The sequence below is a fragment of the Solanum pennellii genome, chromosome 1 (assembly GCF_001406875.1).
Source record: "Solanum pennellii chromosome 1, SPENNV200".
NCBI classification, from domain to species: Eukaryota; Viridiplantae; Streptophyta; class Magnoliopsida; order Solanales; family Solanaceae; genus Solanum; species Solanum pennellii.
This window is the reverse complement of record NC_028637.1, coordinates 45967866-45978871: the sequence shown is the minus strand read 5'-3', so window position 1 is coordinate 45978871 and position 11006 is coordinate 45967866. Positions and strand designations below refer to the sequence as shown.

The window sequence follows — 11006 nt, the reverse complement described above, 5'->3', positions numbered from 1 at the left end:
TAAAAATAGTTATGATTTATCTGTATGACATATGTAAGTTTTATGAAATTTTTTAAGCAGAAGCTTGCATTATGAATTAGTGTTATATTATAAATGTATTAAATATGTATAAAATTGTTTTAAAATTGTTTTAAGTAAGTATTACTAAAAATTGACAAAAATGATGATAAATTAGAAGTATACTTAAAAGTGGTAATTATTAAATAAAAGAACTTCACTTATTTAATTTTTCCTTTATTTATTTAAAAGTTGGATAGTTAAAATATCTATTTGTGCATTATGAAAGTTGAAAGTAAAAGTTAAAATTCGAAGTTAAATTTAGAGTTTAATATATATATATATATATATATATATATATTATGCCTTTATATTATTGTATTACATTGTAGTGGTGACAGCTATAGATCATTCGAAATAGTTCAAATTGATAAAAAAATAAAATTGCTGAGTTACTTTTGTTCATGTATGGACATTTCAATTATTAACATATCATTAACTTATTTTTCAAAATTCAATGACATAATTTAGAGTTTATCTCTATATAAAAATAAATTTAAAGAATTTTAATTGAATGCCGATTTAGAAATTTTAATACTGATCCTTATTTAGTTATTTTAATTAAAAAAGAAATTTGTTCATTATTTTCAAATCAAAACCATCTTCTAATGTTATTTAAGAAAATCAAAATCAATTTAAATATATTAAAAAGTAAGATCCACCCTTTCATTATTCGTAGTTAAAAAATCAAAAACCTGTTTGCCTAATCAACTTGGCAAAACTAGAATATCACGTCTGCACAATCATAGGCGAATTCAGAATTTGAAAATTTTTGGTGTATTAATATTACATCTAAGATAAACTTAAGAAATAAAAACAATAAAATAGTATTCTAGCTAGATTTGAACCCCCATCTCGTGGTTGGTTCCTGTAGCTTGTACCAGCACAATGACAAACATATATTCTTCGTTGGTGCACAGTTAATTATATTCCATTTTGTGTCAGTTTCTCATGATAGATATATACATATACACATAAACTTTTCTAAAGTTAACAAGTAAACGTGCACCTCATGCTATCGCCTCGTGCATGATGTGCATTATATTTTTTAAAATATAGTTAACTGAATTGAATTGTCATACCCTTACCATCAATTTTTTTTGTTGCATGTATTGTAAATTTACTATCAAATTTATTTAGTTTAGACTGACCTAAGTAATGATATTTAGAAAAAACTTCGAAATTTCATGTGCAGGCTATATTACTGAAATATGAGAACTGTTCATTTCCAAAAATAAAAGTGATGTAAATCATCACAAAATCTTATTAAATGTAAGATCTAAATACCTTCGGTATAAACAACATTATAGCTCTATATTTTTATATACTAAATAATAGGTAAAATTAAAATAAAATTTCAAAAGAATATTTTTCAAATTATGATGGACATTCATTGTTGAGATAACACTATTTTTTCGATAAATATCACTAATATAAAAAGGGAATATCAAAACATTGATGTTGATTTAAGGAAGAATGATATTTAGATTACAAATTTTAAAATTTCACGTGCAAGTTTTGTGATTTTTAAAGTCGATATGACATTAATTTTGTTCTTAAAGAGAATAGGAAACCATCTAATTAGATATACATCTGTATCATATTTATTAATTCTTTCTGTTCTTTCAAATAATTATGTATCTTGCCATTAGTTAATAGTTTTCTATCATAGATTAAAAAAAGATATAGTTAAATCGTAATACATATATTTTTGATATCGAATACACTAAAGTATGGAGAAAGGTATGCGAGATGGGGAGAGAGATGAGCTACTCATATATTTCGGATATATGCGAATCACACTAGATACATGTATTTGCATGTACCTGATATCATTTGTATCCCAGATACATATGAATCTGCTTGGATACAACACATGTAGAATAAATTACTCCAATTTTTGACCTCATGTATCCCGAGATCAAAGTGTAGTGAGTTTTTCAAAAAAATATCTTTCGATCCTAATATACCCATAATGGATCTAAATTAGTCGGTCCATTGGTTAATATAACCCTTAATCTTTACTCAGACTGTACAAACACTATTACAAGAGTCGAAAAAACAACTCTAAATCGTCGGGAGAACGATGAGAGCTAGTTATTCTACAACACTAAATGATTATTAGTCTATGGAACTAGGAAATTCATCTAGTCAATCGAGAATTTCTAACCACTAACGATTCAAATCGGAATTTCTGCAGGCGATACACTTTCGTCGAGGACATTTAATGTTTTAGTTTCAAAACTAACCTTTAATTGTTAAATTGCAAGTTTCCAACTTCTAACTGAAATATGAGAAACATAGCTTAAACTCTTCTGAGGTAGTATAAGAATTTAAAAAAAAAGAGTATGTTATGCGGAATTCGAGATAATACGAGAAAAATATAAACGCGAAAAACAAAACAACAGATTTACGTGGTTCACCAATAAATTGGCTACGTCCACGGGGAAGAGGGGGAGCAGTTTTATTATGAAGAAGCAAGAACATAATACAAAATAAGGTTTGCCATAGAATACAGAATAAGGTTTGCCAGCGAGACCTCCGTTCTTTCTGCTGTAACGGATCCGATTCAAGGCATTCAACAGAGTATTTAAAAGAATATTTTATAAATAGTAAAGAATAAAAATGATATAATTTTTAGCCTTTGATTAAAGCACTTTGTTCTATGCGTAAATTTTTGCCTCAAACTAAATAATTATAGAAAAAAATAGAAAGGTAAAAAAATATGAATGGTATCATCTTATTGAATAATTAATGTGCACATAAAATAAATTAGACATCACTATGAGTCACAATCAAATTCCTACTTGAAAAAATAAACTTGCTAATTCCATCTCTTCTCAAGTTGAAATCTTTTGGATGATTTAGAGCAGCCACCCTTCCGACATACTCAATAATGTAAAAAAAATATCTAATTTTGTCGATTCGAAATAATTTAAGAAATTATTTTGGGTTAAGTAAATTTAGATTTATTTGATATAATTGGTTATGTTGTAGAAGTGACAAGGCAAAATTATCCGCACATGTCTACACTAATTCAATCTATGCACGTCATGTGTAAAAATTTACAGTTCTTTTTATTTAATTTTTTTAATTAATTAAAATATATTTTACTTTATTAAATTACGTAATAATGAAATTAATCGTACAAAATAATTACATGCATAAAATATATCAAATAGATGGATCCAATGTTGTAATTCGGGAGATAAATGAAAAGAAAATAAGTTGAGTTGGGTCAGATATAGATCAAATTTTAATTAAATTTGATCGGTATATAGAACAATAAAATTTAGAAAATAATTTAAAATTTTACAAGAATGAAATACGAATTTATGTCCAAAAATAAAAGTGAACATATCAAAACAATTTTGTCCATATCATTACTTTTTGTAATTCAAAAACCTCTTCACACATATTAATTATCCAAATTATAACAATCCTAATAATTCATGCTTCTTTAAATTTTTATTACTTCTTCCCAAAACGGCAAAACCTGCCTCTTCCCCCTTTCCTTTATATCCATCTGTCTTTCTTTGTTTTTATTTCCTATATCAAGAATCAAAGAAAATAAGGTACTTAATTCTTTTTCTCTCTTTGTATGATTTTTTTAAATATATGGTTTATATGCAAAATTGGAATGTATAAGTTCATAATTAAGGAATAAATATATTTGATTTTTTTTTGCAGTGTAAGGAAGATGAGTGATTTTGATAAACATCTAGCTAGTTTAAAGAGTGTTCTGACATGTGGAATTTGCAAAAAGCTATGCAAAGATGTCACAATTATTGAAGAATGTTGTCATAGATGTAAGAAAATTTTAATTTTTTTGGGGGTTTATCTTTTCATTTGGGTGACGTTAATAAATTCTTTGAACTTGTGATTTCATGATCTTGATATTCAGACTTTCATTGTTATGTTCTATTCATTGTTTTTTGTTATTATCATCGAAGCGGAGTTATCTAGAAAACATTTTTATCTCCGCGGTCGGTAGGCTTAAACCCTACTTTGTGAGAGTAATGGTGTGTGTTGTTGTAATTTTTTTGAATTTTTTATTTTTAATTTAAGTGATTTTGATAAACCATTTGTTCTTTTCGTTCTTTCCAATATTTTTTTAAAGATGAATTTAAACATAATTTTTTTGGGGTTCATTTTATTTGAATGATGTTGATGAATCATTGTACTTGTGATTTCATAATCTTGAATTTTGTATTTTCTTGGGTAGGTGCTTCCGTTTTTTTCTTCTTCTCATCGAGGCGGAGTTATCCAAACAACATTATATCTCTGCATATCATCAAACACAATTTTGTGAGACAATTGGTGTATATAGTTAGTTATATCTGTTGTTTTTTGTTAAAAAAATGAAATTAAAAATCAGTGATTTATAAATTATTAGTTCTTGTCATTTGAGGATCTTGAATTTTTACTTTCATCTTTTTTGGGGGTTCATTTTTTATTTGAATGATATTGATAAATCATTTGTTCAGTGAATCAATGATCTTGATTTTTTTAATCGTTCTTTCCAATGATTTCCGATAGAATTTGTGTCATTTCAAGGTTTATGTGATCTAGGTCTTTTATACATGAACTTAGTACATATCATGTTTCTTGATTAAACAATTTATTTATTTATTAACTTTCTTGTACGATTAATTTGTTTAAATATAGTTCAAACATCTTTTTTCTTGTCACTTCTTATTCTTTATTCATTACATGTCAAATTTCTTTATTTTATGTTTTTTTTTTATGAAATTTGATTAATTTATGTTAATTTTTTAACAGTTCGCAAGAAATGCATAACGAGGAAGATATCAAAAGAGAAAAGGAATATTTGTCCAGAATGCAATATGAGTTTAGGTGTTGCCCCCTTGCAGAAAATCAGGTATATATAATTATCCGCTCGAAATATTTTGAATTGTTAATTATAGTTACATATTTTTTTTTTGATAGCTTTCAATAAGTAAGCTTTCTTGAAAAATCATGAAAATTGTATTACATAAAATGGAACAGAGAAAGTTATATACTTCTATTGTCTCATTTTATTGTGGATGTGTTACTATTTGGGGAGTCAGATAATATTTTCTGTATAATTTTTTCCAAATAATAAAAATTCAATATTTTGAATCATTCATTAGATTGACTTGCAATATTTTTCATGTAGTTTGCAAATATACAATTTTACTTTTAAGATTTTGAACGATCTGTATCCAAGTTCTTAGTCAAATTAAGTATTTTGATAATTTTCTTATGTTGACCATAGGCACCTGTTGCAACATTATATGTTTAAAGTATTATTGTTTGAGGAGTCAATTTTTTTCCCCATAAAGCATATTATGATTCATTAGCTATATTGATATGGAGTATTTTTTAGTGTAGTTTTAAAATATATATATATGCATTTCATTTTTAAAAATTTAAATATTTTATATCCAAATTCATAGTTTCTATCTTCATCCTCTGTACCCTTTTACATATGTGTGTGCGCGTGTGCGTACGTGTGTAAACTAAGTATTGATATAACCTTATAATGCTTAATTTTACAGGTTTGATTACCAAATGCAAGGAATAAAAGACATGTTCTCAAATAAAAGAAGAGAATTAATTGATCTTGGACTAATAGAAAAGTCCAAAAAAGACGAACCCGAAAAGTTAGCTCGAGAAGATATTGATCTCAATTATAGTGCCGAAATGCTCATTGATCCATCTCCTCCTCCTCCTGCTCCTATTGTTGTTGCTACCAGCTCAATGAGAAAGGAGAAATTGATTTCTTCCATAGTAAACACTACAATAATTTTTGATGATCAAGTTTTGAATCAGGACAGTGTTTCAAGTAGTAATACCGGAAGGGGAAGTGGGAGAGGAAGAGGAAGAGGAAGAAGAAGAAGAGGAAGTTCACAAAACAATCCTAATGTTGTTGATTTCAATAATGGAGATGCGCATCCAGGAAGTTCAACCATTCCTCTTCATTCGAGCAATGATACTCATTATAAACAACATGTATAATTGAAATCGACTTTAGTCATGATTGTAATAGTTGTTATATGGAAAAAATAATTATTTTTATTGGGACAAACTAAAATGAAAAATGCAATTATAATTGACATAATCAGATAAAGGGAACTGATCAACCAGAAAGTTCAAACATTCCTCTTCTTTCAGGCAAAGCTACTCAACATATAAAAATAAGTACAAATTAGTCATACGCTAAGTTGTTACTTTTAATACCGTACTTGACTTGGATTCTTCTAAAATATATTGTACTTTTAAAGAATTCAACACACATTCATTGACATTTTTCAAGACTCTAACTACCATAGGTCAATCATATGTTAGTATTAGGTAGTTATTTCTTCTCTAGTCATTAAAGAGTTTGAACAACTAGGTAATGTTCAACATGTGCTAGGTGAAAGTAATCAACTTGATTGGAATCCAAGCCAAATCTTGATTGGATTATGTGAGTTAAACTAATAGCATTATTTTTTATTCAAATTATCTACATATGTAGATCACACTCATTCTCAACCTAGGTGTATATAAGTTCTAAGCTAATTGTTGAACGTTGGACCAAGATCCATGAGGCAGATCTATCCTCATCCAAAGGACGTCAAATTGACAACTCTTAGCAAAACATTGCACTTATATATACTATATGTTGAATTCTTTGACTTGTTCGTTTAAATTTTTTCTAAATACTTTGAATGTCCTTGGTGAATGAAATTGTACTAAACACTTGTGATCAATTGTTGAAGGTTGAGAGTATTAGTTATACTGCTGAGTCCTAAAAAAATAATGGTATCTCAAAGAAAAATAAAAGTTTTGAATCATTTGATGGGATGAATGACTTATGGGATCCATTAAACAAATTGGTAAAAAAAGGAGATACCTTAGACAATTCCAAAGAGTCAGCTCCAAAGTTCATTAGTAGTAATCCACGAATCACTCTTGATGATTATGAAAATGAGGACGACAATGATGATGATGAAGAAGACGACGAGTATATGCCTTCACCAAAAGTTAAGGAACACAAAGTTACCAAACAAAATGTTGTTCAAGCTATAAAAGCGTCATAAGTAGTAATAATAATAATACTGATAAAGTGAAAAAAGGAAGACGTGGAAGAAAGAAAAAAGAAATAAATAATCTTCCTCCTCTTCCTCTTTCTCCTGTTGGTGGCAGTGTTGGTGGTGGTGGAACAAATATTTATGTAGCACAAGTTGGAGTTATTACTGAGACAACAACAGGTAGAAGCAGTGGTAGTACAACAGTAGTGAATGAAAGAGTCCATCCCATGTGGTTTAGTTTGGTTGCATGTGATAAACAGTGAGTTTAATTGTATGAATTTCAATTTTATATATTACTCTTCTCTGTATTATTTCGATTTATATGACACTGTTTGACTAGATATGATTATTTCAGGAAAGGTCTTTCACCCTTGCCACAAATTTCCTCCCACTACATAAAGATCAAGTAAGTCTTTAATTACATTTAGATATTAATAACAATTTGAACATATCTCACCACTATAAAAGAAATGCTGCCCATTCATTTTTATTAAAATTGTAGTAGCCACTGTGGCATGCATAAATCAGTTTGGTAGAGGCAATTTAGTTTTTTAATTTTTGTTCGAATTATCTCTCAAAGGAAAGAAATCCTTGACGTTACTAGTAAAGTTGTTGCAATTTGATTAGGATATTACAAGTTTTGAGCTATGGAAACAATCTCTTCAGAAATGCAGAATAAAATTGTGTATAATGAACCCTAATACACTGGGCCTTCCCTGGACCACATATAGCGAGAGCTTAATGAAAGTGTAACCATCCCCACCCCAACCCCCGATTTGTATTTTCTTTCAAATACTATATACATCTTTTTACTTTCCAAAACACCTCTTAACTTCAATTAATATGTTATACTTCTTTTCTGGTTAAATAGGGACGTGAACAAGTCCTCTTCCTACATAAAGAAGTACGTTGCACACAAATTGAGTCTCCAGAGCGAAGACGAGGTAATTAAATACTCATCATCTACCTTCTGCTTCTGCTTGATACATGATTATTAATTTCTATCGTAATAATTTGTCTTGTAGGTGGAGATTGACATGCTAGGAATGCCAATTCAGCCTTCTTTGCTTCTCAAACATCTAGCAAAATTGTGGTTAGATGTCGCATCTAAGTCTGGAAAAAAATTAGCAAAAGTTGGAGCTTCTGCCCAAGAATTTGTCATGGTTTTGAACTATTCTTGATCACACCCATAATTGAATTAGTGTATTAAGAATGTACAATATTTCAGTTTCTCATTTTGCTCAAGTAATAAAATTTTGCAGGAGAAAACTTCTTGTTGCATGTTGTTAATTACCTTTCATTTGTATGTTTTTTGCAAACTCGATTAGATGTTTTTGAGTTACTTGTTTTTCACCTTAGCTATAAATTGCTTACTAAGAATTGTTTTTTCTTTTTTATGTAATTAAGTCAAAACTTAGACTACAAAATGTGAATAAATTCTCTTTACTTGTAGCTAGTAGATATTAAAACATTTTGGATGGTTGATTTCTACATGAAGGTTCATTTGAAACCTGCTTAAATGTGGAGAATATTTTCACTCATAAACAAAAGAACAATTAATAAAGGAAAATAAAAATCTTATCTCTCCTTTTTTTGGTTGTTGAAATCAGGGGGCGGAGGAAGACGGACCAGTGAGCTTCATTTAAACCCTGTTTTTTTGAACATTATGCTTAATATACAAAGGATTTTTGGTGATATGGATATCAGACACTTTTTTTCCAATATCTTTAGAGAACCATCCAGAAAGACCTCGGAAACAATTCATATAGTCTCACAATAATCCTTACCATTTTTAGGCATTTAGGTGCACGCAACAAGAATTAGGAAATTTTCTCATTTTTGTGTGTGTTAGTCCATTTTTTTTGGTGATAATACTTCCAGACATGTTTTTTCCAAAAAAATTACAAACCATCTGTAAGGACTTAAGGAACGATTTCTATAGTCTCACCATGATCCACACATCTTCTTTCAGCATTAAGGGGCGATTAACAGGAATTAAACAATTTTTTCAATTTTTCGTGTGTTAACCTGTTGATTTTTTTGGTGATAAGGCCTCCAGGCGTTCTTTTTCAAACATTTACAAAATCATCCATAAGTAACTTGGGAACAATTTCTATAACTTCACCATTACCCACACCAATTTTTTTTTGCATTTAGGGGTCACTCAACATGAATAATACGATTTTCTCTATATTTCGTGTGTGTTATTAGCTCATAGATTTCTTGGTGATATGACTTCTGACAATTTTTATTTGAAATCTTTATAGAATCATCCATAAGAACCTTATGAATAATTCCTATAGCCTCATTATGATCTACACTAGTTTGTTAGCATTTAGGTTTCACTCAACATGAATTATATAATTTTTCATGTTTTTTTGATGATATGACTTCCGGACACTTTTTAACAAAACTTATGCAAAACATGCGTAACGACCCGAGGAATAATTCCTATGCGCTTACCATGATCCACACTACATTTTTTAGCATTTAAGGGCCACATAATATATTTGAATTAGGCGATTTTTTTTCCGTATGCGTTAGCCCATGATCTTTTAGTTAGATATGTTTCCAGGACATTTTTCTCGAACCATCCGTAAGGACATGGGGAACAAATTATATAGCCTTACTATAATCCCTACCACTTTTTTAGCATTTAAGGTCCACTCAAAAGGAATTTAGTGATTTTTCTTAGTTTTACGTATGTGTTAGCCCATATATTTTTTGGTTATATGACTTCCAGTTACTTTTTTTTGTACAACCTTTATAGGACCATCAATTAGGACGTAGGGATTTTTTTTTTGTTGATATGACTTCGAATAACTTTTTTTCCAGAACCTTAATGAACCATCCATAAGAACTTGGAGAACAATTCCTTTAATATCATCATTATCAACAATATATATTATAGCATGAAAGGGCCACTCAACATGAATTAGACGATTTTCTAAGTTTTTCATGTGTGTTAGCATACGCATTTTTTGGTGAAATGGATTTCAAAAACATTTTTCTACAACCTTTATAAAACCATCTGTAAGGATATCAAAAACAATTCTTATAGCCTCACCATGATCGTGCCACTTTTTTTTTTTTTTTTAGTATTTAGGGTTTCTCAACAGAAATTAGGTGATTTCCCACTTTTTCATGTGTGTTAAGCTCATAGATTTTTTTGGTAATATGACTTCTAGGAGCTTTTTTTTCAGAACCATCCCTTGAGTTTTGCCACATATTTTTAGCATGAAGGGGTCACTCAACATGAATTAGACGATTTTTTCAATTTCTCATGTGTGATAGCTCATGCAATTTTTTTGGTGAAAAGGCTTTCAGAAACTTTTTTTTGAACCTTCATAGAATAATCTATAAGGATATGAGAAACAATTTTATAGCCTCACCATGATCCACACTACTTTTTTTAATATTTAGGGGGCACCCAACAAGAATTAGACAATTATCTCAGTTTTTCATGTGTGTTAAGCTGGTGGATTTTTTTGGTGATATGGATTCTAGGAACTTTATTTTTCTAGAACCTTTATGGACCTCTGCATAAGGACCTGAAGAATAATTTCTTTAGCTCACCATATCCACGCCCCATATTTTAGCATGAAGTGACCACTCAACATGAATTAGACAATTTTCTCAGTTTTTCATGTATGATAAGCATGCTTTTATTTTTTAGTGATAAGGCTTATGAGAACTTTTTCTCATAAGCTTTGTAGATCCATCCTTAAGGATATAAGAAACAATTCTTATAGACTCACCATGACTCACACCACTTTTTTTAACATTTAAGGGTCAATCAACATGAACTAGATGATTATTTCAGTTTTCATATGTGTTAAGCCCGTGAATTTATTGGTAATATGACTTGTGTGAACTTCTTTTTAAGAA

The 11006-nt window shown here is 29.2% G+C and overlaps 1 pseudogene; it reads left to right on the top strand.

The window, feature by feature from the left end:
• Positions 1–3757: 3757 nt before the first annotated feature.
• On the top strand, positions 3758–8311 carry LOC107001167 (annotated as a pseudogene).
• The last annotated feature ends 2695 nt before the right edge of the window (positions 8312–11006 follow it).